The 21,367-nt window shown below is 35.7% G+C and overlaps 1 long non-coding RNA gene across 1 annotated transcript; it reads left to right on the forward strand.

The window, feature by feature from the left end:
• Positions 1-2,423: 2,423 nt before the first annotated feature.
• LOC140248798 (uncharacterized) lies at positions 2,424-11,823 on the forward strand. The gene is made up of 3 exons (XR_011902889.1): positions 2,424-2,647; positions 6,892-7,066; positions 8,553-11,823. It is a non-coding gene; the product is annotated as an uncharacterized lncRNA (long non-coding RNA).
• Positions 11,824-21,367: the final 9,544 nt, after the last annotated feature.

Raw genomic sequence — 21,367 nt, forward strand, 5'->3', positions numbered from 1 at the left:
CATCCTGACCTACCTACTCCACAGATGGATATAGTTCTTCACACCCTCAGCATGTATCCCAAGAACCACAGAGGCAGAAGATTAGAAGAATTCATACCAATGTATTAGTTATAAATATACAGTGGTAGCAAATGCACAGAAGTTATAAGTAAACGAAAACTCACCAGTGGTGGTGCCTTGGCTGAAGAAGCTGGGGCAGTCCTCACCAGTGAGCAATCTCCAAGAGATACTGCTTCAGCGGGAGTCAGCCCTTAAATGAGGTCTCAGAGGGGATGGAGTCGAGCTCCACCCCTTCCGGGAGCACAGCTACATCACTCTCACCTGTGCTCCCCCAGCTGACCCCATACTTGCCTCAGCTGATTAATCAGAGGTTCAGGCTGTGATTACCAATCTCCCATACATACCAAGTTTCAAATCTCTGTATCTCATTAACAAAACTCCTATGTTCTGGATCTATTCTTTTCCCTTGGTTTATTATCACACTTGCCTGTTTTGCCTATTTAACAGTGTATGTATTTCGATCCTGCTGTTAAAGCTGCTGCTGCCTAAATGCAAATTGTGTTAAATTTATAAATACCAGTAATTTCAGTCTTTTCTTTGAAATTTGATAAATAGCTGACGATTTTTAAAGGTCAATTCATATTCAGAATTGCTTGACTTAATTACAGGGATGAATTTCCAAATGGTGCCGTTCATCATCCTGTGACACTGTGTCACAGTCTTTCACATTATAGGGAATTATTTCTTCTCCCTCCTTGGTATACCTGCACAATTGATGTGGATCTGTAGGATTTGTGTTTGAGAATATCTGTGATCACTAAACCTGAACTCATCAGGAATTGCTCAAGGTCACCCAGTCCCTATGGTTTAGAAAAACTGGAGAAGAGAGCCTCTTGCCCAGAGAAAGTTGTGGTGCCCCATCCCTGGAGGTGCTCAAGGCCAGGTTGGTAGGGCCACGGGCAGCTGAGCTGGTGGGTGGCAGCCCTGCTCAGGGCAGGGGGATGGAACTGGATGATCTTTAAGGTCCCCTCCAACATAAGCCGTTCTATTATTCTGTGAAGAATGAAGGAGAACTGCATTAGGGCAAATTTCATTAAAGTCCTTTCCCATATGAAATCCTAGATAAGAATCTATTGCCATGGAAGGACTTATTGATCACTTGCGTCCTTGGATTTGCTACTGCACTTTCTGACTCAGTTGATTCGACCCTTGTGACATGGTTTCTTAGCAGCAGATCATCTCTTAACTCCCCCCACTGGTACTACTTGACAGTAAAGTGCCTTTGCTTAGCAGGTGAAGGGATTTACTGGTAGTGCTGAATTGAACAGACGTAGTAATCAAGTTTTAGGTTTATATAATCAGTATTACTGGATCCCTATTGGATATATTACACTGGCTGGCAATGATAATCTGTGTTGATGACATAGTTTAGTCATAAAACATTCAAACGAATAATGGAGATGAATTTAGCAGGTCTGTTAATGTTCTTAGATCCTGTAACAAAAATTCATTTCTCAGAGGGAAGAGGAAGAGGCTAGAATGTATCAGAGGAACTCACGAAAGTGTTAAAAATGCCTCCATCTACAGGAACTGATGTAGCTACACTGAAAACATTACAGCCTTTTCACACCCAGTAAAATCCATCCCAAGACTGACAATATCTCAAGCTTCAACATTTAGAAAATGTGAATTTAATTTAACAAGCATGGTATAACCTAAAACATTAAAAAGTACCTTCTCAGCACTTGAAATTTTACAACCCTTTATTGCTAGACTGCATAAAACAAATCCATGACCCAGAACAGAATATTAGCATTTAATTGGTTTTGTTTCCTCTAGCATTTGCTGTTCTGTACTTTTTTTTTTTTTTTTTCTTCTTTTCTTTTTTTCTTTTTCAAAGCCCCAGGTACTGAAATGGGCCTCTGTGTGGGAGAATTTTGAGATAAGAAGTTTTCTTCCGTGATTGATCAGCACAGTTTCCTGAGCTGATGTCATAAAGCAGCCTAGCAACTACCCACATTTTCCACTGCTTCTTCCTGGGCTGGTAAATGCATCCAGTGTCTCTTCTACACATTTCATAATTAAAACAACTCTGAAGTGTAATTTCTCAGGTTGTCTGTAAATAGCAGGATCTTACATAGATAAGAGATAAATGATAGTGAAACACATGGCTGTAATAGTCATTATGGAAAATGCTGCATTTTAGCAGTGACATTTTCTGCATTGCATAACACAAAGTAATGTTTTGATGCAAAATACAAAGTAGGATTCTGTGAAATGACAGGATACAAAACTAAATCTGCCACAGGCATCTATAGAAAGATTGTTTCAACATAAAAACTGGTAGTCTAAGAAAATATTTTCTGCTTTTTTTTTTTTTTTTTTTATCTGGTATTCTTTTCTCCATCTTGTATCTCCATGAGGAAGAAAGAACACCCTGCATAGGAAGACCTGCTACATGAAGGCAGACTGAATTGCTATATACCTCAAGCAGCAGACAATTATAGATGCTCACAGAAGTCAGTAAATCACATTCTGCTTAGAAAACCACTCTGGAGATATGACAAGTGGATTGAAGTTGAGCTGGCACAGCTTCACTTCTGCTCAAACCATCTCTATGAAAACCTAATGTACACTAAAACAAATGGTAAGTTCAGAATGCCTTTTGTAATGTGAAATCCTGATTAAAAGGTAAGAAAAAGACCTCAGCATTCTATTCAATAGTTTTGATTGCAGTAAGAGAAAGCACTGTGTGTAAGATGGTTTGGATGCTGTGCAATATAAAGGCAAATATTATGTTGTTTGATGTGTTTACATATGGCTAAACACTCAGTGAGGCAGCGCTGGGAACACAACTCAAGCCTTTGTATATTTAAACACTGTTATGAAAACATTCACAAGCACAAACATTTATACCATACTTACCACCCTGCTAGCAGGCTTGTTATGGATATAGTTTCTACGTATTTACATGCAGGTCTTATTTACTATATGGACACACTGCCATTTTGCTTGATCTCCTTAACTCCCAAGATTATACTTTTGAGGTGTAATACAATGGTAAAAGCATCCTGCAATGGCAAGGATTTCTATGTCATTTGAAATGTTAAGATTTGATTTTATTTTTTTTTTGTTAAATTTTTGTTAAGATTTGAATTATTTTTATTTTATATACATTCAGAACATAAAACCATTCTACCTTGCAGACATAAAGAACATTATTTTTTATTTTATTTTCTTTATTTATGTTGCAGTTGAACAGCTTTACTTGTTCAGTGAAATGGTAGTAAGGATTATAAAGTATTACATTATAATTTTTCCTGATGAAACAGAAATATGAAATAGCACAATCATTTTAACAGACAAAACATTGCAAAGTGTACACTGATTAGAAACTGAGGAGAAAAGAGGTGCCCTCAGCTTGCCAGCTTTGTGAGCACAGGTCTGAAGCAGACTGTTGTAGCCTCAGATGAGTAGTTCCTTAGAGTGCTCAGTGAGCTCATAAATTAGTTTTCTTTCTTAGGAATATTTAACTTTAAAGAACACAAAGATCCCTGATCACTCTTTACTATACTTGAGTCAGTCATTGTTGCAGTGAAATATTTATATTTGAAGCAATTTTTTTATGCAAAAAAGCTAGTGTTAATCTGAATAGCATTTCATTTGCCAACACATGTAAACCAATATTGCAGAGGAAGAAGACTCCTACAGAACAGTATAGCTATCAAAAAAATAGAAATAGGACAAAGCCAAGATTATAGAATAAATAGAATTACTTCTGGCATATTGAAAGAAGATATTTTCATCACATCACATTAATCTAAAGGCAACAAGATCATTTTAACTGGTAGGACTTCTTAGAGATGTATTTTTCTGCAGAGCCAGTTGGCACAGTGTTAACATCTCTTCTTTCCTAGCTCTTAATGCTTCCCTGCATCTTGGTGGTTGTTTCTTTTCTGCTTTTGGAGAGGCGGGTGCTCATCCTATTCCTTTCTATCTATGACTTCAGATTTTCACTTGATTGTTTTTTGGCAAGATTCATCAAACTAGATATGAATTTGGATATACGGATTCTCATCCACAGGTGAGCTATCCCTCCATATTCTTTTCTGAGCCAATGGAGAAAAATAGGAAATTCACAACTCAATTACCAGGCCTATTTTTTATGCCTTCATTAAAATGGTATGTACCATATCTCAGAAGTATCAGTTTCTTTATTCTGAAAACAGAAGGAAGATGTATGACTAGTTCATAGGTAGATGTCCACTGCAAATATACATATTGATCAATGGAATCCCATCCTTTGAACATTTGGATCAGAATTCTAACTAAGAATGACTCCCATATGTGTGCCCCTCATACTTGTTTTGAAGGCTGAAAAAATAACATGCTGTCAAACATAATGGAGAAAATACATGAAAAGGGAAGGAAGTCATATCTTCTGACATTTTATATGTTCGGTTGACTTGCATAATTAACTCAGTTCTTGGATTTCTTTGCAAGGAATTAATCACATCCTGCTGCACTAATGACATGAATGACATTGGTTGTCCTTTACTGAATATTTGTGATCAGGACAGACTGAGACAACTTCATATGGATGGAGGATATTGCTGCAGGTACTGTACCTGCACAAGCTTCTGAGAGGCACATAGAGGAGCAGCTAACATTCTCCCACAAGCAATTTTGTATTCATCAATAAACCTTTTTTTGTAGTTTCTTCAAAATCTGAACCTGAATGCACAGATCACTTATGACTCTGATCAGGCAAAATACTCGAGTGTATCAGTCCTGACTGGAAGGACAGAAAATCACTGGAAGGAGACTATGGAATTCACCATGTATTAGCTAGCAAACCACATGAGGACTTCTTATGTTCTCTATGTACACATTACTCGTGAAGGAGTATTCCAGAGCACTAATAATCAAATGTTAGAAGTAAAAGCCAGAAAAAGCTTTCATTTATGATTCTATTATTCTGTGATTCGCATCTGTCCTTTCTATCACTGTAGAGAAAGTACCTAGTTGAGCTGAAGTTAGAACTGGTTTTCAGAGTGGTATTCACATCACTTGGTTAAACATAAATAAATAAATAAATCCAGTCTTCTCAACTGGAAGGAGGAGAAAATTTAGTAATGATTTGCTTTACAGTGTTTCTTGCCAAAACCTTTGTTTGTTTGGTTGGTTGGTTTGGAGGAGAAAGAATTATAATTACTTTAAAATTATAATTACTTTAAAATCTTACCAAATGAATAGCTTCTTCTGTTCTCTCACTTTTGCATTCAAGATATTTATCCTACAGTACAGCTAACAGAAATAAAATTTATACTCATTATCTTATGAGGTGGAACTAAATTATTGTAGCAGCACTAATCTAAATGAACACCATGGGGTGAACAGAAGTGAATTAAGCAGATGTTTTTATTTTATTTATTTATTTATTTATTTTTGGAGGAAGAGAGGTATTTGTTCAGGTATTTAAATCCTCAAATACATATTAGGAAACACAAAATAGGTACTGTGTATACATAAATCTTCTCCAGATGGTTCTGCATTTGGAAGGTCCGCAGCAGTGGCAAGTCCGCATGAAGCTTATTATTATTGAATTTAACAGTTATTGATGCCATCTATGTTGAATACAAATTACATGGATAATTTAAATAATGTTGATAGCATGACATCAAAATTCACTGAAATCTAGGAGACATAGATTCAAATAGAAATATGCCTTCCCTCTAGTCATACATATATTTTGTCATGATATCAAGTTCTGATCTCTGTTCTCCCTTGGCTGTATTTCCAACCATAATAGAAAAAACTGAGGTTATTTGCTTTTTTTCAGTACAGTGTTACACCTTGGAAAAACTAGATCTAGATTAGTACAGTCCCAGTGAAATCACGAAACTGTATTGATGAAAACTCTTTTAGGAACATGCCAAAGAGTTTAAAGATCAAAAGCATTTCATTCGGCAAATGTTTACACAAATTCTGACATGACACATGAAATTAATGTATTGCTATTAATAATGCTTTTCACTAATATCACATAAAATGAAAATGCTTTCATTATATCCATATATGTATGTAAATTTGTCATCCTTTCATTTCTTAGCACAAAAGGTCTGAAATGCTAGGGCTGTGTTTACAAGAGAAGGGACATTACCATTTGATTTAGTGAAGAAGTCAAACAAGTCTACTATTATACAAGTAAACTATAATGTAATTGCATTCAATGGATGTAGTCTATTCTGACTAAAGAGATTTTCTTGAGTTCTATAGGTAATGAGAGAGCTTAGCTGCTTTCACAAACAAAATCTCAAGCAAATTTTGATCTCAAAGACAGGAGCAAAATATTTCTGATGATCTTCATTGTTTTTTTCTCTTCTCTGAACTTTGTTATTTAACATCAAATGGCAGTATTGAGCATAAAAGTTTACATAGTCAATAAAGAGCTTGTTCTTTACTCCAGGAACCTGCAAACTTATTGGCAAAATGAAAGAAAAAAGGAGACCTGATATCAAAAAGTTTTGTAGCAATGAGGAAGAAAGCATTGAATCAAATAAGCTTTTTCTTGTTATGACATTATGCTCTTTTTCAGTTGTATAAACTCTGCTCAGCACTGATTGTGCCACATCTAAAGTACCAGGTTTAGTTCTGGGCCCTCAAGTATGAGAGACATTGGCATACTGGAGAAAGTCCAACAGATGGTCAAAATGATGATATAGAGACTGGAGCATCTCTTTTGAAGAGAGGTTGAAAGGGCTGTGACTGCTAAGCCTGGAGGAGACTCAAAGGGATCAGCTCCCTCCTAACACCAGGCAGCACTTCTGTGCTGTACCAACATTGGCACAAATTGCTCAGAGCCTGAGGGATCTCTTCCTTTCTTCCAAGGCCACCTGCACATGGTCCTGGGTCCCTGTTCTGGGTGGAACTACTGAAGCAGGGAGTGGGTCACAAGGACCCAGAGAGCCTTGACAGCCTCAGCCACTCCGTGATTCTGTACAGCTGGGAGCGGACGTTGGACCACTGTTAAACATAGGATACAGACAACATTAAACTCTCTATGGTGAGTAAACTCTTCATCACTGTTTGTTTTTAATTGTATGGAACTTAGCCAGTAATATTCAGAATGCTTATTAACGACATCAATATGTAAAAAAAGTTGATGTTTCAAGTAATGACAGTAAATTTTTCTGTATTAGCCTCATTAGACTCCTAAAATCAGATTAATTTAAGAGATACTGTATGAATGTTCTAGAGCTATAAATATTATGCAATAGCTAAGCTAATATTTTTTCTCCTGGTTTAATGTGTTCAGCTGCTTTTGTTCTAAATATTTTTTTCTAAACATTTTATTCTGAAATCTAAAGCTTTTCTCTAGAAAGTTATTCTTATTGGATTTTCCTTACCTTATTAATACGAGAAGTGATGTTCTGCTCACTTTTTATTTTTATTTTTATTTTTTCCATATTATCTCTATTCTTTGTTTCTCTGCCTGAAACACTACAGAGACAGGAAGGAATTGAAATTGTTTCAGTTTATATATTTAATTTCTACGTTTACGCCCATTGCATTGCTTTGTGGAAAGCATCAGATGTTTTCTGCTCTGCCTCAGTGAGTCCACATCTGGAGAACTGGGTCCAGTTCTGGGCTCCTCAGTTCAAGAAAGACAAGGAACTTCTAGAGGGTGTCCTGTGAAGTGCTACAAAGATTTCTGGTGCCTCGAGCATCTCCCTATGAGGAAACACTGGGAAACCAGAGTCTGTTCAGCCTGAAGAAAAGAATGAGGAGGCATCTTATCAATGCACATAAAAATCTGAAGGATGCAGTCAAGTGAATGGGGGCAGGCTCTTTATAGTGATGTCCAGTGACAGAACAAAGAGTGAGGAAACATATTCAAGGCCTGTCTGGACATTTTCCTGTGCAACCTGCTGTAGGTCACCTGCTTTAGCAGGGGGTTGGACTGGGGGTCCTCCTGAGGTTCTTTCCAGCACCTATGATTCTGTGATTGTCTGATTCTTCCCAAATACCCATATCAAGACCTTTGCTGCTGTCTCAAAAAAGAATCAGTCCTATTGCTTTGTCAGCAGTCCAGGGTTTTTTGAAGTTTGCTTTAAAACCCAACACTTCAAAATAAGTTTTGAGAGTATTAGAAAAGCAGGGCGTGATGGTATTCTGGCCACTGATCTCATAGGCTTTGGCCTTGTGCTTCAGTAGATTTAATGGAAATGTCATTACCATAATTCTAATATGTTTTTAAGATTATTTTATAATGGTATCAGTCCCTAGTGGAAGAGTATTCCTCCATTCATATTATATATATACATATATATATATTAATAGTTTAATACTTGGCAATGTTACAGCCAGTTTTGAATGGCTATATACAGTTTCAAGAGTACAGAAGATTTACAGTATAAAACAGTTAACTGATTTAAAACTCTTGGCACCAAGACTGAATTAAATAGTCAGTGTTTATATAAACATGACAAAATTCAGCCTCCAGATATGCAGTCTTACTTTTTTTTCACTTTTTTTTTCTTTTTCTTCAGTAGGAGCTGGATGTATGAAACTGGGAGTGGGATATTTTCTGGTGACTATTGTGAATAGTATAATTTTTAACTCCTATGTGTATTACATTGGAGTCTTCTGCACTTCTATGCTGCTTCCACCTGTATATCTCACCCTTGTGAGTTAAGACTCAATTAGAGTGTGAAGGCCCTGACCCTGAAGCTACTCAGCCTTTACCTCCTGAATGTCTTCTGGATGGAATTCAGAACCCAGGATATCGGCAGGACTGGGGACAGCTTGGCATCTCACAGATGAGGATACTAGGTTAAAGGCTTTCAGGACAAATTATGCTATCCAAGTAAGTGGCACAGAAGAGTCTTAATATGACTACATGCATGTGGTAGGACAGAGAGAGAAATTGTGCTGTTGTTTGACATCATAGAAAGCTCCTGAGAGAGGTTCCAGAGAAAGATGAGGGGTGTTGAGAGACATCTGATCTGGACCACCCCCAGCCAGCTAGCAGCTGGTGGCTGGATCTGTGGCAGAGGGAAAACAGCTGCTATGTGGCTGCAGCAGTTTGCAAAAGGACAAAACAGATGCAGAGCCATTTAGCAGCCAGAGGTAACTGCCAGGATTCAGTCCAGCTGTGAGAAGGAGGCAGACTTTCCCTTCAGGAGATGCACAAAGTGCAAGCTGGCTGAATTTTGGTTGCTCTGGAAACCATCCTTTGAGTCTCTTTACTCTAGTAAGTGTAATTCCTCAATCATAGCATTACACTAATAGTGTTTGGGATTTGATATCTTTTTTTAAAGCCGAAAGAGAAAAGGGGAAGCGGAATTATGACTAATTGCACATTCAAATAAGTGAACATATGTTTACCTGAATATATAATGTGGTATTAAAATTAAAATTAATACACACTTTTTTTTTTTTACTTTTTTTTTTTCAGGACTAATTAAAATAATTGTAAATGCATGTATTTGATGGTAAGAAAGTCTAACTAGATTTTTTTTTAATGCCTTCCATTTTAGCCTCAGGGTTAAAATCCATGCAAAAACCACTCATGAGCCTTGAAAAACCATCACAGCAGAACCACAGGATATTTTAAGTACACTTCCAAATCCTGTTTAGGCAAAAATTTATGTTTATAAAATAAGCTATCAGAAGGGCACAAATGATTATTATTTTTTTAAAACTCATTCATAGTTTTATTTTATTTATATAAGAAAAAGAAAGCCATCTCCTTCTGTATGCCTTGAAGCTTTCACAGTGTTTTGCTGTTGGAAATAACTGTTTTTCTAAGAAAAATGAGGATGGTGGGTTATCCTTTTACTTACACAGAGGGAAACAGCAGTAGCACCAAAATGACAGAGCATTAAGCATGAAAAGCTGCATGAGATTTATTTTTTTTTTTTTATTTTTTATTTTTTTCAGTTATTAGAAGGGATAAAGCTTTTGCAGGAAACAAATCAAGGGAATTTTCCACAGATCATGGGACATTTGAATTCTAGGAGAGGGAGAAGTATTGATGAGAACACGTGTCCCTTACATGAATTAAGGTAGAAGGTGAAGACACCAGAACTGTACTGCTGACAAAATTGGTACAGTGGTATTTGGGAGGGTTTATTTGTGCTTTCGTAAAGAGTGAGGAATCCTAGACAAAAGGAAATATTTTATTGCAGGAGCAGATGTTCCAATTTCTGATTATAGATGGGCTGGGTGACAGTCAGAAAGGCTTAGAAGTATCCAGTAAAGAGGATATAATGAAGAAATCACTGAGCCACAGCATGTGACGTCTAATAGATCCTAGCAATATGGACCATGTAATGTATAACTGCAGCTGTAGAGGTTTCTGTTACAGATGCCAAGAACATATATAATAATCATTGTGCTCTGAAGATGTTCAGGAACAGATGAAAGATAATGGGATCAGTGCTACAAAGCTTGAGTGATACATCTTTTTTCTGATTAGGGTTTTATAGATAGCGATTACAATATATTCCATAAGGATAAACTATCATCAATTCAGACTCCCAGGCAACTAACATTTACAGATCCAGATTTCTTATTTCCATGCTTCTGACTAGTAAAAGCTAAGATAAGCTGTGGCTGTTAAGAAGTTGCATGGAATCTCTAGTAGTACTTTTAATAGAGAGACGTGTTAAAGTTCTGAAAGTCTTTTGTCATCCAGCTGATTTATCAGAATATAAATGTAGTAGAATCCTGAATGACATATTTAGCCATTGTATTATACACAGTGTTCTTTCTCATGACTATTTAATGCTGACAAAACACATTTCTAGAAATTTCTCTCCCTTACTGTCTTTCTTATGCTCACATTTGTGGTAGCATACAGGTAATTTGAACAAGTAGGCTTCTTTTTTTCTCTCAGTTTAAATTGTGTTTATCAGTAGCGGCTGATATATTTTATGACAGCTGGACTCCTTTTTATTTCTAATAGCCTATTGGTAATTCAGTCTAGAAAGCTAAAAGTCATGATTTTGCTTCTTTTCTTGTAATCTTTGGTGCAAAACATCATTTTTAACTTCTGAAAAACATACTCAGTATGAGATGTTTGGAAATTGAATTATAAAGCATTTGTACCTCTCTATATTTCTGAAATGACACTTTTCATGTGTATAGCATTGAACTGATGCTAAATCCTATCTGTACAGAGTAGTTAAGTTAATCTATTTGACAAGTGACACTGGAATACAGAAAAATATTGCTTCTTATTATGGCAAAGTAAGCATTTAGAACACCTCTAGAAGAGCAAAATTCCTCATAGAATTAAAATCAAAATATGCCACCTCTTCCTCTTCCTTATGACCGAGGAGCCCCAAGTGAGACTCCCGAGATATCACGAGGGTGACTCAAGTGGCTGAAAGTTTCTAGGTTTTATATCTGTTTATTCCAAAATAAATTTGTCACTCAAAAATTAAATGAGTGAAAATTGTTTCTTGTGGATCTTGAAGGGTTAATACATTTATTTCCAAAGTTACTGTGCTATGATTTGAAATAAACATGAAAATTCAGCCATGTGTTTCACAATTGGAAATGATAAACCTCATTTCGAGCCAAGACTGGTTAACAACTAGAACCAACCCATGAATGAATGTCAAGAAGAGACATCAAGATAAACGTGATTTTCTGTTGGTTTTGCAAATGAACGATGAACTATTTATGTTGGAATGAAGATGATTTATTCCTAGAGAATTAAAAGTAGCACTGAAAATGACCAAGGAATGGGCTGCTTTGTTGTATTTTTTCCAGTGGAATTGGTTCACCTACTAGTATGTAGTAATGTATATGAAATAAAATAATAATAATAAAATAATTTAAATAGCAAGGCTTCCTATTTTTTTTTTTTTTTTCCTACAGCTTAGACAACTTTGAATGAAGATGTGTTGGTTTTGAAGCAGACTACATTGTCATATAAAATGTGGTTCTATGAGACTCTGAAAATGAAACTGTAAAAAGCAGTTATTTTGTTTTTCCATAACTGATTGGTAATTGGTTTGCTTCCCTGGATGGTGACAGGAACAGAGAAGCACCACACTCCAGAGGAGTGCAGAATAATTTGTCTGTGCACATGGCTTTTGAGAACATTAGCTTTTATAATGGGACTGTGTGCCCAGGAAGCAAAATTAGGAGATAAGTATTCAATACAATGGCATCCAAGCACCTTTGCTGGTACTCTAGACGAGTTATGGAAGACCACCCAACTCAGACAGATTTGTGTCTATGAAGCACCAGAGCACCAGCATAGGTTGCTGGAAGAGACTCTTCCAGCTGCTTATTTCCATCCAACTGCAAGCCCAGACCGGTAGCTAGGTAATATTTCCAAGATGGTCTAACAGAGTATATTTCAGTTCTGTTAAAGAAATGTATTCACCTGACATGGAATGTCAGAGTTCGAATATTAAGGAATTAGAGTCTCTTTTAAGTCTTCAGTAGTGTTTTGGAGTAGAAATTTATTTATATTAGTTACTTAGGTTTTTAAGACGTCTTATCAAACAGAACTTTTTTTTCAGTAAGTTTAGAATGAACATTAGTAACGTCACAGTCATTAAAGATGAAATGCAATTTATGTGACAATGTAGGTTGCTGAGCCAGCTCTACATTTCTAATAAAAAAGAGACAGAATATGTGGGAATCAAAAAAAGGTAGGAAATAAGCGTGTCTAGATTGTAAATTTCAGTACAATTTTTAAAATGTGTTTGTCTTAAAAAATGCTGGAAATTTACATCAACTTATAGTATAGGTAACCTTCTTTCTTTCTCTAGTTTAAAAAACAAAAGTTCAGCACCTGTAGTATAGCTGTTGCTTTTGCTGACAATGCAAAAAGCAGGATTCTCTCTCCCTCAGCATTATTGACTGGGCAATGCTAACAATACTAACAGACCTCCTATGCGTGAGAAAATGTGACAACAGCTGTGAAGCAGAAGTGATATAAGGGTGAAGTGTAACTTTTAAAAAGGTTGTTTCCAGTGATGTACCATAAGAACTCAGGGTTTACTTTTCATACTTCTCTTTGGTGTGATACGAACTTGAAAATTACATTTTTGAAGCAGAAATTAAAAGAAATATGGTCACAGAACACTTGGGAAATAAGAAAAAAATCTCCATTCCTAAATGTGATTGTGAAATTCTGAAGAGGATTCAATAAATAATTAGAATAGCAAAATAGTAGAGCTAGACTTGGGAATGAATAAACATCCTCTCACGTGATTTCATCTCAAGAAGCAACCAGGTTGGGTTGTAGAGTCTCCTTCTCTGGAGATATTCAAGACCTGGATGAACACCTGCCTGTGCAACCTGGCTTAAGGAGTCTGCTTTTCAGGCAAGATCCAGGGACTATGAGCTCAGCCATTCTGCAGATGGGAAAGTACCATGGTGTGTTTGAAATTATATATCTACTTAATAAATGAGGCTGCTAAGAATGGAAGGGATGCAATCCTCTCAGATAGCAAGATTTGATTAAGGAGCTTCGGGGTGACTCAAACTGGGAAATCACCACAAAAGCTATCATATTGACCACAGTGATTATAATAATAAGGAAGCTTAACCTTTTTCTTTTTAAGTTGTGACCACTCCTATAATTGTAAACAATACTCTGCACTATGATGACTCTGTATGTGCTGCTTGCTGTCCAAAATTTCATGTCAGTGTTATTCATCTGTTTGTTTGAAAGCTCAGGAATAAAACCTGTCTGTTCTTAGAGACAATACACATCCCATGATTTATGAAAATAACTTGATTTGTATGGTGTCAAGGTCTCATGTACTGTATAACAAGGGTGAAGGCAGCCATCTGTGCTGGGGCAGAATCAGACCACCAGGAGCTGACAGAACAAGCCTCGGCTAAGTGCTCTGTAATGAACAGTGGAACAGACCCAGAGAATCTTGGACCAAGCACAGGAACAGGCACATAAAAGCCACTAGCTACATAAGTCCTGTGGGACGGACATACAATGCTTCTTCCTTCCAAAAACTGCCCTAAAAATACACCAGCTTTGTTTTAAGATTATAAAAAACTTAAGAAGTTTTAAATTAGTTTGTATAGTAACAATTTCAAGACAGTCTAGTTGTTCCAATGGCACTTGTCTTTTTATTAACTTTTATTGATGTTGTTATAATATTTACTAAATTATTTTCAGATTTCAGTTTATGACAGCTTATTATGTTGATAAGATGTAAACAAAAGAAAATCTTCTGGAGTAGGTCCATGTTCTGATGCACCTGGATGAAGGATTCTTGTAAATAATACTATCATTCAAGAGGAAAAAGATCCTTGTTTAGTGACATAGTCAGTTCTACTCACAAAGTTGCTTCTGTTAGTATTTGTTCAGCGGATATAACAGTGAAAAAGAAATAAGCATACCACTATCACTTGTGAAACCATCTTACATAATCTGGGGATCCAGCCAATAAAAAGAATATTCCATTGGTTTCTCTGGACTTCATATTTACTCTTTCAGGTCTATGTGAGTGTAGATAAAGGTGACAGGAGATAACCAGTTCTAAGTTACCCAAAAAGGATGATGGTCACAAACCAGTTAAAGAAAGATTTGCTTACCTCTCCCACGGATCAGAGCTCACTAAATAATTCAGAAGACACAATATCCAGGTAGAAAACCTTTCCCCATGGCAGCCAGCCCTTAAATGAGACCTAAGGAAGGAACTGGGTTCCACCCTTTTTGGTTGCACAGGTGAATTGCTTTCGCCTGTGCTCCTAGGGCTGGCTGTGTCCCTTCACCAGGTGCTCAATCATTGGTTCAGGCTGTAACTTAGCAATTCCCATACAGTGAGGATTACAAAATTATGGAAGGGATATAACAGAACTCTTAAAAACACAGAAAACTTTAAGGTAGAAGTTGGAACACTGGAAATTAGGGGTTGGCTAATTAAAATGTAATCTGAAGAAAATGAACCAGTTAACTTCTTTTCAAATGCTTCCTTGATAATGCAGATTACTTTTTGAATACAGACAAGTGCTGTGACTAGAAGCTACAGTTACTGTGCAGATTACCCAAATATGTAGGAGATCTAACACATTTTCCTGATAGGTAACATGAAAAAAAACAATAACAGTCTTTTCACAGTTTAATAATAAAAACAAAAGGAATCTTCAAACCTGTCAGAACTCCAGAATTGCTCTAGATGTATAATGGTGAGAATGATAACAGAAACTGTCTTCCACATGGAAAAGCAACACTGTCTTTATGTATGCCAACAGAATTTTGAAAATAAAATGGCTGATAGTGAAAAAGACTAGGTAATTTGAATGAGGATAGCAGAGTTACAACTTTACAATGGAAACGGGAAGATAGTAAGAAGCTATTCAATTAGCAACTTCTTTAGCATAGCAGTTCAGTGATAGATCTTTCCCGGTCTCAAAAAGAGTGACCTTGCATATTACAAGTTACTTCCAAGCAGCAAGGCACATCTTCTTTAAAGAGCAGCTGAATTTTGTGGATTAAAATATAGAGAATCTCTTCATTTTGTGGTTTGACAGCTGTGCATGACTGTCTGCTTGTCTTTCACATTGCTGTCACTGCCACTGAAACACTCAGTCCACCTCCTCACTGGCTCACGCCCACAGTTTGGTTTCCATAAAACATCAGCAATATTACTGTTTGAATGTGGACTGCTGTTTTTTCCAGAATGTGCTCTAGTTTTCTGGATTTTTGCATAGCATGTGCAATATTTTCCATACACAGCAGATTTTAGTATAAAAAAATCTAAGGAAAATAATCTTCAACAGGACAGGCAGTACAGGCTACATAAAGGGACTGACTATAACTGGCATAAAATCTGTCTTATGCTTTTAAATGAAAGATGTAGATGTAACTTTCCACATCATAAAACAACTTTGACTTTTCTACCAAAATGGGTTCTTTTTTGCCAAAATGACTACTATGCTAAAGTCAGGAAAATAAGAAGAAAAAAAAAGAATAGAGAGAATTTTTGCATCTCTTCCTTAGCAGCAAATATCGTTCTGGTGTGGGGAATACACATCCATTGATTTAAATTATTGCATCATTACTTGACAATAAGTGCTGAAAACTATGATGAGATTTAAATTATTTAGGAATTAGAAGATATATTTTATTACTGTTAGTACTGTTTGCTGTAACTAATACTATTTTTGTAAGAGTAGTTTATTTGGAAAACTACATGTAAACATCTAGCCTAGGAGGTCTAAAAACAGACACATCCAGCCAGAAAGGAAAAAAACACCAGTCAACACCACAGGAAAGGAATATCTACTACCTAGCACTTTTTAGTTTGATATAAGCATACTTAGCAGAGTTTATGAAGTCTATTCCAACCTTTTAACAATCACTATCTCATTTTAGGAACTGTACACAAATTTCATCACAAAACATGATCTTAATATTTGTCCTCAAGTGAACTCTATAGGAGTTTGCTGCTAGTTGTTAAGATACCACGCTACTGAATGTGTACTTGGGTATCAAGTAATGCTGCATAATAGGGTACAGATGTAATCTAAATGCACATCAAACTGAACAGAGAAGAGCAGTATATGAGTAGAACTCAAATGAATTTTTGCATTATGCCTTTTGTGAAACATCTGCTTCTAATGAGCAATTGAGTAGAACATCAAAAATGCTTCCTTTTTATGTTTGAAAAAATTATAAAGAAACATTCTGATTTCATAGTTTTGTTCTGAATTATACTGTACAAGGGAACCCTGAAAATCTTTGCAAAGTATAGAAAGTAAGTCAAGGTTGTCCAGAGGCTTCCATTTTATGTTATGTTGCCACATGTTATGTTAACCACACATTATGTTACGCTCACTCCTTGTTATTTAAATGATTGTACAGAGTTGCATTCATGTCTGTGCAAGCTAATTGATGAATTTTGTGGTATATTTGTTAAGTGATGATGAAATGATTATCAGTCTTTAAAATAAGTTTTATGTTTGGTTATTTTGTGGTTTTCTTTAATCTGATAGAACTAAATAAATAGAAATATAATTAGGATTTTACTTTTGACAGATCATGTAGGTTGCTCTGAAATAATGCCTCTTATTTTCATGGGAGCTACAACAGATACAGAGAGAACAATAACACTACTTGATAGAGCAAATAAGAGCAAATTCTCAGCTACAAAATACTAATTTACAATATAGTCACCACTATTAGCTATTAATTTTCACCAGTAATGAACAAGAGCCTGCATACTGCACTTATTAAAATCTGCACTGGTGGAGGTGATCCACTGATACTGTTGCCACTGCTAAAATGCACCACCCACTGGTCCCAGCCTCATTGCGCTCACATCCTCTGTTTGGTCTCCATAAATGTTCAGCAAGCACCAATGAATGTTAGTGGATGACATTTTTCCCGCATGGAGGAATTCAGTGACACACCTTTTCTTCATCGGCACTTCCATGTCAGACACCATTCTGTCAGACTGCCCTTCTGCTGCCATCTCTCACACAGCAACAACATGTAACAGAATATTGGTTTAGCCCCTACTGCCATACCACCAACATATACCTCTGTCATCATGGGCCAACATAAAAAAAAAAATAGGAAGCATTACTTTCAGAGAAGCCTTCATATATAGGTTGTTACAGAAAAAGGTTTGAACTAATTAAAATATTTCAGGCTCCATTAAAAACTCCCATGGTGAAACACAAGAGCAAGGACATTTTCATAGCAAATCCAGAACATCTATAGACTGTCAATATTAAATCTGATTCAGATTTCTCCTTAAAAACTTGTGTGAGGATAATTTCTGGAGTACCACAAAAAACCAAAATAATTCAGAGCTTCCCAAAGAAAAAGGTTTAAAATCAAAACAAATAATTGTAGCATTTCCAAAAACATTTCTTATAAATATGATTTGACTTTTGCTTCATTAAAATTGCATTTTTAACAAATGGGTTCTTGAAAGTATTAGTAATGCTACATTTGATTAAAATAGAATAATTTTAAAATTCAGATGCTTGTGAAAATTAACAGAGTTATGAACTGTCAGTAAATAAATATGTTTTGTCAATAGAAAGTTGCAAACAAAAATTATTTTTAGTAGACCATACTCAAATGCAGCTTAGCAGGCAAGTTGTTTGCATTTTAATAAGCCAGTAATTATGCATTTACCTGACTCAGTGATTTGGGGGAAAGATAAAAACTTCCTAACCAGACATTTTTTCCTGATGAGCAATTGTACTCTGTCAATTCCATATGGACTCACAAAATTGTCATATGTATGAATTCTGGCCGCAGTTTTCAGTTTAAATCCCAGTCACAAACAGATACCAGATTCTTAGTGGCTCTTCCATCCTCATTCTTTCTCATCCTGGTCTACACAGTGAAGCTGCTGTTCCTCAGATCTCATCTCAGATTTATGCAGAATTATATCCTCTGTTTATTTTCTATTTTAGTAACCCTCACCAAAAACATGTAATCCTAAAAAGTTGATAGTCTGCTAGTTTTGGAAGAAATTAGGAAATACATGTACCTTACCAATCTTCACACTATTATTTTAGGGGATTTAGGGTTGGTTTTCCATTCTTCATTTTTCCAAGTCAGAATGCTTTTTCTAATAATATATTGATTAGCCTCAGTAGTTACAGAAAGGATATGCAGATTAACAAAACCACTGAAATGTAACACACTTCTGTTTTATAGGATTGAATGTGTACACAAAAGCATTATATGAATATGGTTGGAAAAATGATAGTATTTACACGCAGTTTTTCTAGAAAGCCATATAAAAAGGACTCAAAGAAAATATAGATCTCATATTATTTTGCAATGTCAGCCTATCTCAGATGTCTTACTTTAAGTCGCTAATAGAATTTTTGGTAAAACATTTTGATATGTAGTTGGACCACATTTTCAATGAGATTTACATTTACCTCCAACAGAGCAAGTTAGCTACTCCGCTAACACTACTCTTTCAAGGCCAGACTGGATGTGACTGTGGGCAGCCTGGTCTAGTGGATTGTGACCCTGCACATAACAGGGGGGTTGAAACTAGATGATCATTATGATCCTTTTTAACACAGGCCATTCTGTGATTAGATGATTCTAAGAATTTGCCTGAATTTTGGCCTTCGTGCTCAAATAATGGGCATGTAATATTTTGTGTGATTTTTATTTTTTTTTTACTTTTCTTTCTTCCAATTACTGCATATATCATCTTTCTTTCCAAGAAATACTCTGTTACTTGAAGTTTTAAAGAGCATTTCACTATGAGCTGATGAGATAAAGCCTTTACCTAGCTTAACTCTTGTTAAACTTGATGACATTTTCTTGCATCTGTAGCAAGAATTAATCAATGAAGGAAAAAAAAAAAAAAAAAAAAAAAAAAAGAAAAGAAGAAAAAAAGTGGGTCAGAATAGGACTAGTTGGAATTTACCAAGGAAAAATAGAAAAATGCCTATTGTTTCATGTATATCATCATGTATACAAGGTTTTTATATAGAAACATAAATGTGAAACAGATGTTTTTTGAGCACTCTTCAAAGGTGTCTAAACACTGAGTGCTGTATTCAGATAGATTGAGAAGGAAATCACTAGCTTCATCTGTAAAATCTATTTTAAGAACAAAAACTTCTTTCATTTTTGTGAGTGTGAAGGGGTTCCTGATCATATAGCATTTCTGATTTAAACATTATTCAAAGGAAATCTAAACTACTTCCCTTAGGAATGCTAGCTGTGTTATAATGTCATCCTGTCACTGATATCATTGATGTTAAAGAGTACCAGTTCAAGAGAGACTCCTGGGGAAGCAGCTCGTGAACAGCCTCCACCTCCACACAGAGCCATTGACCACAGCCCTCTGGCTGTGACCTTCCAGCTAATTTCTTATGCACCAGACATTTCCCCTTCAAACCTGCATCTTGCAAAACAAAACGAAACAAAACAAAACAAAACAAAATCAAAATAATAAAGCAATATACTATTTGCTGCATCTTGAGACTTAAATACTTCCTACAGTGTACCTAAGAAAATGTCATCAATGTTAAATTGTTCCTTGAAGCAGATATTAACTAATGTGTTGAAAGGTATTAGTCTTCATAAGTATGATATCTAAGCCTTAGGAGGGAGTATGCTGCCACAGTTCTCTGGCATAGAGGAACACAAATCTGAATGTTGCTTTAGTTAGCCAAATATTTAGCTAGATCATTATTTCCCTATGTGTACATTTTCAGTGAGTTTCTGTGGTTCTTTTTTTTTTTTTATGGTATATAGTGTAGGAAATGGGCAGTAGTCAAGTATGTTGTAAAACTTGGTGCACTGTGTTCACCAAGTGGAAAATAATGGTCTTTGGTATACATTCACTCATGCATGTTTTACGGTATTGCTCCTCTGCTGATTCAGTAAGGTAGTTTAGGTGTAAAATAAGAAAATATTTCAAGTCCCAAGATAATATGTGGAATGTAAAACTCAAACTCATTTTTTTATAATCTGCTGGAAACCTGACTTTATTTGAACTGGTACTGTGCGTATCCAAAGGACAGCTTATACAAAATTCAATTGTCTCTTTGGCTACTTCTTTATTTAATGCTTTAGCAACGGGTTGGACTGAATGATCTCTTTACAGCATTTGATTCTATGATTACTAATCTGTCCATGGAAAGAAGGCAGGGAATAGTCTGCCAGTGGCAACTGATGAATAAATAATTCTTACTTATATATCAGATGAGGACACATGCACATCCTACCTGTGAGATTGATATTTCTCTTCCTGGAAATAAAGAATGAACGAACATGTTGAGTGGTTGTTTCTTGTTTGTTGATATTTTGATCGTTATTTTATTTTATCGTTATTTGTTTATTTTGTTCAGGAATGTAGGTACCAAGATACACAAATAATTACTTATATAAACAAAAGTCCATCAGCATTTCTGTAGGTGGCTTTATATCTGTTTTTCTCTTCATCTGTACTGTGCAGGCTGGTAAGTCCAGCTTGAATATTCATTTGCATTAGAGTTACCTGATTCTTTAAGTAAGTTAACATAAGAGGAGATTTTACAGTTTCCAGGTGCCAGCAGCACAAAACACAGAGCAATTTTTACATTCTATCAACTCACTTTAGCTTTTGAATTGCTTCACCAAACGGAGGGCCGTCATGGCTGTCAGCATCATTCTCTGGTAAGGTGAACAGTTTGCAGTTAATTCTGCCTAAATGGAGCATGTAATTAAAGATATTAATATAGACACATTAGTCATATATTTATAATAACATTTGACACTAAAAGTTTTCAAGCTATATTTTTTAAAGATTTGCTTTGATTTGTACTTTTTTTTTTTTTTTTTTTTTTTTCTTTCGTGAACCAGCAGAAGAAAATCATCTTATTATATATATCACAG

The sequence above is a fragment of the Excalfactoria chinensis genome, chromosome 2 (assembly GCF_039878825.1).
Source record: "Excalfactoria chinensis isolate bCotChi1 chromosome 2, bCotChi1.hap2, whole genome shotgun sequence".
In the NCBI taxonomy this organism is placed as follows: domain Eukaryota; kingdom Metazoa; phylum Chordata; class Aves; order Galliformes; family Phasianidae; genus Excalfactoria; species Excalfactoria chinensis.